Source organism: Prosopis cineraria, unplaced genomic scaffold, assembly GCF_029017545.1.
Source record: "Prosopis cineraria cultivar Desert tree isolate PC_DT_omini unplaced genomic scaffold, ASM2901754v1 PC4, whole genome shotgun sequence".
Taxonomy (NCBI): Eukaryota; Viridiplantae; Streptophyta; class Magnoliopsida; order Fabales; family Fabaceae; genus Prosopis; species Prosopis cineraria.
In genome coordinates this window covers 36,458,510-36,464,860 of record NW_026555335.1, presented here as the reverse complement: position 1 = coordinate 36,464,860, position 6,351 = coordinate 36,458,510, and the positions used below count along the sequence as shown (strand labels likewise).

The 6,351-nt window shown below is 31.9% G+C and overlaps 1 long non-coding RNA gene across 1 annotated transcript; it reads right to left on the bottom strand.

Moving 5' to 3' along the window:
* Positions 1-4,437: 4,437 nt before the first annotated feature.
* On the bottom strand, positions 4,438-6,351 carry LOC129310082 (uncharacterized). Its single transcript, XR_008593015.1, has 2 exons — positions 6,259-6,351; positions 4,438-4,946 (listed from the first exon to the last, which is right to left on the bottom strand). It is a non-coding gene; the product is annotated as an uncharacterized LOC129310082 (long non-coding RNA).

Below are 6,351 nucleotides of genomic sequence, written 5' to 3'. Positions count from 1 at the left end.
TATACATACTCTTAATTATAAATTGTGGATTGTACATGGTGATGAATTGTGTATGAGCATGTTGAGTCTTTATAAGATACTAATGTGAATTATGTGGTGGCATGAAAATTGATGCATAATACATGATTGAGATATGATGATTCTTGATACTCGTTGAGTATTAAAAATGAGGAACATGTGGGTAATTGTGAATTACACATATGAGTTATTGAAATGCATTTTCTCATGAGTATGATCATATGGCAGGAGCTTGCCTTAGTAAAGGAGCTAGCGGTTGTGAAAAATTATATGATACTTGAATATTAACTGATAATCCTGAGGGTTATAGTCGTTACTTGTCTTGTAAGATAATGTAATATTGTTTCTATTAAGAGACTTAACCCTATTGGCCTACCTGAAGTTTTGGGTAAAGTTAGTCTTAAGCATGACCCCTCATAGTGTGTGATTTAGAAAAAATGTGTTCATAATTGATTAAGGTAGTCTTGGCCCGGTAGCCCCTCACAATATGATTAAGGCCTTGGGTTGTCTCACCACATGGATAATCCCTTTCGGTTATTGACCCACAGATTTCATGTCAAAGGAAATAAGAGAGAATATAAGGAAAAGATTGATTATGCATATTATTATTATCATGCCATTTGAGTAATTGATGGCTATATTTGAGAATATAATTGTAATTGTGGAAATGAGAACATATGGTAAATATGACCATATGTGAATGATATATATATGGCTATTTGTGCCAATTTTGGATGAATATTCAATACTTGTGAGTAATCGTGCTAATTTTATACTTGACTTTATTTTTGAAATTATTTACATGAGTTAGATGTTAATGTGATTAGCATGATCTTGATCTGATTATTTACATGATCATCTCAATGAATTTATTAGCCACTTGCATTTTTTATTAATTATCATGCATTTATATAACCTAGATATACATTGGTTACTAAGTGGTTGTACTCACCCCTCTCTTTTAAAATATTACAAGAACTAGCTCATTTGGAATGAACAGAAAAAAGGAGCATTAGGCTAAGTAATAATAATCACATTTGTGGGACTTTTTCTTTTTAGTTTGACATGTGTATTTAATTTATGATATTGTCAACTAGGACAATATATTTTTGATCTACTTGCATTATGAGTTTTGTGTTGGGTGAAAATATATTTTGAGCCCTTAGGTATGTGGTTTAGAGCTTATGTTTATATTAGTGGGCCAAAAATATTTGTATAAATGGAAATAGTCATTGCATGCATGATTTGAGAACTAAAATATTGTTATGGTTTCTCTTTGTGTTTTGATGTCCAAGGGTGAGTGATTGATATTAATTATATGTAAATGAAAAGGAAAATTCATGCATATAATGAGCCATTTGATGAATGGATGATATATAGAGTATGATGACTAGTTGATAATTATTGTGATAAACGTAATTGAGACCTTGACCCCTCGCTGTTAGTCATGGAAGGATTTAAGTGGTCAAGTGTCATGTTAGTAAATATACATATATTATGTGGAATAAGGCACAGAGAAAATAAGGGGTTTTTCTCTCATCTTGAAATGTATTTCTTAATCATGCTTTCGTGTATGTTTAATTAAATTATATGAGTTCTTGAAATATTTTAAAGATGGGATCCTTTATTTTGAATCGTTTGTAAAAATACATGTTAAGAATTTGTTTATGTTAATTTCTCATAAAATAATCTTTTTAGATTAATTCTTGATTAATTATAATTAGTGTGATAATGTAAGTTCTAATTTAGAACACTCATTATAAAATTCACTTTGTAACCTTTAAGCTAGACCTTAGAATAGAATGCATTGCTTTTATAGACCTAGCCCGTTGGATTTTGAGTTTGAAGGCCATCTTTTTTTAAATTTCAAAAGCTCGATTGAACTATGAGGGCTTATGATCTGACCCTAAAACTTGTATTTTTTATTTTTGTAAAATTTAAATTAATTTTAAAATATTCAACAAAAATTAAAATACAAATGTGACATCCAAAGGACAAAAAATAAACAACCATGTAAATGTTCTAAAATATATTCTAATTAATCTCTAAAGGTTTAATTATCATTCCCAAATATAAACAAAATATTTAAATGTTTGACTAGTCTTCAAATAATTCAATGTTTTGGTGGTTATGGTTTAAGTATTTGAAGCTGAGACTCCGGAAGGAATTTTTAAATGAAAAAAACATAAAGTTTTTAAAAAAATGAACTTTTGAACTTACTCGAGCTTGACCTTTAATCCCAAGCTCAAAAAAGCTTTGTTAACCCTTCTTTTTTTCCTCACAACAATTTCTCAAGTCTAAAGTCTAGACTTATATAAAACATGAAAAAAAAATGAGTTGGCCCCAATTTCAAACCTACTTTTAACATTGTACCCCTTGGGTCGGATCATGGCTGCGCTAAACTAACTATTATTCGAATGCAATTGAACTAAAAAAATCATACAGGGACGACAATTGATCGCCATGTAAGGACATTGATATAAAGTGAGGACTTTATTTTTAAAAAATAAATGTTTCCATAGTAAATTTTGAAGTTCATCAAGTAAAATATAGATTCTCATAATCAATATTAATATCATCAATCAATCAAAACATTTACTACTGTATAATGAATGGTTAATGTAGATGAATAATTAGTTGAATAGATTTTTTTTTTTGCTTTTTACTAATACTTGCTATACGATTTTATTCTACACCCTCTAAATACTATTAATTTTTATAAAATTATAAAATAAAAAGTTACTCAATATTTAATATTTTTTATATTATCTTCAATCGGGCACCCTTGGCTGAAAATGCTTGCTATTGTATTGTCCTCTACACCTTCCATGCTTGCACTCACATGCACGCTTTACAATTTGCATGTTCTTCTGGCTTATAATAGAGTACACGGGTAACTACTATGCAATTATTAAAAAAAAATAATTGAAACCTTTATCATTCAAAAAAAAGTTAAAGTATATATTTGATCCTCTAATTGTGTATAAGGTTTTAAGTTAGTCCTTTAATTTTATAAAATATATTTTTAGTCCTTTAATCCCAATACCATTAGTTTCAAATTGTTATTTGTTATGCTAATAATTGTTATTTTAAAAAATAAAATTTAATATGTTAATATTTAAAAATATTTTATCAATATTTAAATGTTCAATATAAAAAAATTTTGCCAATGAAACTAACAATGTTAAGATTTAACAACTAAAAATACACTTTATGAATATAAGGGACCAAAATAAAGTCTTGAATAAAGTTAAAGAACTAAATGTGTATTTCAGTTTTTAAAAATTATATATCTTTTTAATATACTTTCATTCATTAAACACCTTACATGAGTGTTTTATAGATGACTATTAAAATATTAATGAATCAATTCATTTTTTATCATGATAGTTGTCTCAATATGCACAGAGTAGGCATTCTGAACAAGCCAATCAGATATCAATTTTACTTGGCCAAAAAAATCAGAAATTAATTTTGTATTGTAACATGCTGAATGCTTCCATTCGTGTTGCTCAGATAGTCATCAAATTGTAGTATCGTTATTTCACGACTTCTTTTCTATTTAAGATTTTCTATGCTGATTCATAAAAAATAAAAAATAAAAAATCCATGCAGGTTTGGCTCTGTCAATTCTGATAAACGCATATTTTTCAGAATTCACCACACTGCTGCTTCAATGTTTTTAATTATGTATTTCGAAGATCAGTTGATAGCGATACTGTTCATCACCCTCCATCGCGTCAATGCCCATAACCTGTCATGCAAAACGCATGGGTAATTTTTTTTTTTTTTTAATGATTTCATATGCTTAAGTTCTTAGAGTGTTTGTTATTTTAGGGGAAAAAAAAGAGTTCAAAACCAATTTTCCTCATTGGCAACACATGACGCAGAAGGGTTCGAGAGCTTCTGGCTCTAAATATGAACTTCAAAAAATTCATTGATCTATAGGTTCCTGAAATGAAAAGTCATGCGAGACCTAACGAAAAGATCATCAAAGGAAAAACACTTCAGAGCTCATATCATGACAAAATATTCTGATACTAGCATGGCAAGACTGTTCTTTTATGTCCAATGAGTAATATGATAGAGTATATCGATATGATCTATATATCTTTGACACACCTCTGTTTAAATTGATTCGCTCTGTTTAAGGATTCTTCATAACTTAATAAGCATTTATTATCTGTTTCTTAGGAACTCTTTTCCTTTTTGTTGCTGTGTTCTGTTTTCAGAATGTAAAGGATGGGATTGGTATCAATGAAGCTAATGCTGGCTATAGTTGACCATGCCTAATTCTTCTGCAGAGCATATTCCAAATGCTGCTCTTGTCCGAGCTTTTCGGTCTTGGCTATCAAATATCTGGCTTTTTTATTCCGAATCTGTGGTCAGGTTATATTTGCTCAGTTAGTCTGACTAAAGTTTCTCAAATCAGTGACTAAAATTCATATTTTGACACGACACAGCCTTTGTTTCAAGGACATGTTCACAGCTAATGATAGGAACTTAAATAGAGAATCAACATCCTACAAAACCATTAGGAACTACTTGCTTGCAGTGTAGATACACCATTTCGAACATAAATCAGAATCAAAATCCTACAAAAGTGAGAGAGAACACTCACGTTCGACTCTCGTTCTTTCAACTAACAAGACCAGTGGCAAATACTTCAGCTGGAAAACAAATGAGACTAGAATCTGGCTTACTTCTTGCTGTGTGGTATATGGTAATCAAGAAACAACACATATCACATGATCCCAGCACATGGCTTCACTTCCGGCCACCTGGTATTTGTCTCACCGCTGGTCCTTTGAGACTTTATCTAGAGCATCAAAAACATATTGAACAGTAACATCCTCCACAATAACTGTCTTATCTCTAGACTTGGAACCAGTGCCTATCGATACTTGCCTTCGTTTTACTCCTAAAACCTGCAATCACACAAAGAATGTTACAATTTAGACTAATTTGTTAACAACAATAATTACGCTGAAATATGAGCACAGATAAAAATGTCCATAAGTTGTATGGAAAACCAAGTAGGGCTACAGAATTGGTGACTCAATACTGAAGTAGAAAAGGTAGCCATGTAAAACTATTTACATTAATAATATGTTTCCTTTTTCTTTTTTGCATACAATAATATGCAAGCCTCAGGCTTGAGAAAGAGAAACTAAAAGTCTAACATAAAACAAAAGACAGAGCTAAACCCAGAAGGATCAGCAGCAACTCCATCTGTCATCTTGCAGAAAGATTCTGCAGTTTGAAGGCAAAGTATGCAGAAGCATTTCAGAAATGGGCTTAATCATCTTATGGATTGGAATTATGAGGAAGTAACTATTGGGCCAAAAGATGGTAATATTGGGTTTAGCGCCTACATTGAAGGTGGTTGCAATATATAGATGGAGGAATGAGACGTGTGAAGGCAGAGCATTATTTTGGTGAAAATCGTCTTCCTCTGTCTGCTTCTCCTCTCTGATTTTTTTCAGTTTCCTTCTGCAATTTTAATTGTATCTGATTCGTAGCCTTGTGACCGAACCCACTATACTTTTACCAATAGATATCAATGAAATCTCGATGATAATATCAACCTAAAGAGAACCAGTATACCATCTACACCTCTAACACAAGCGCGCAGCGCCAGATTATAAAGCATATAATAAAAGACAGCTCATTTTGGTAAAACATGATTCCAGAAGGTAAGTATCTCATGATAAATGATACATAAGTTGTTGATACAACCCATTGGGGGTAGCCGAGCTCATTGAATGGGACGGGGCTTCATTGTTGTATAATTCATTGGAAGGCAGATAAAACAAATCTAGACAATCCAAGGAAGAAGCAACGCGCCAAGCAGGCATAGAGGCGCAACTGATTCCGGCATAAAATTAGATGAACCCATACAAAGTAGGATCTAATCAACTATGTGTGCGAAACTCAGAGAGTACCCATATTTACGATATGACTGCACAAAATTTTCATCCTTCCAGCACTAATCCCTGTTTCAACCATCGCAGAAGAAGATTTCCTAAACTAGGTTTAGAAACAAGAGAAAAAATTATCCCCAAATTTTAACATCTGATACTGGAAACTCAAATGAACATGCAACATTTCATCTGGCTCGTCTCTCAATATTAGGGCTTCGCCATCTCTCCCCAGTAAAATTTCGTTTTCTAAAGATGCAAACTGAGTCAGACTCGGGGACAATAAACTAGAAAACAACAAAACAAAATAAGAGCTTACGGAGCTAATGTAATCGAGAAGGGCCGTGTTTGCTTCTCCGTCCCTGGCCGGTGCGTCAATTTGCACTCCTACAGCTTCATCACTGATATCTAC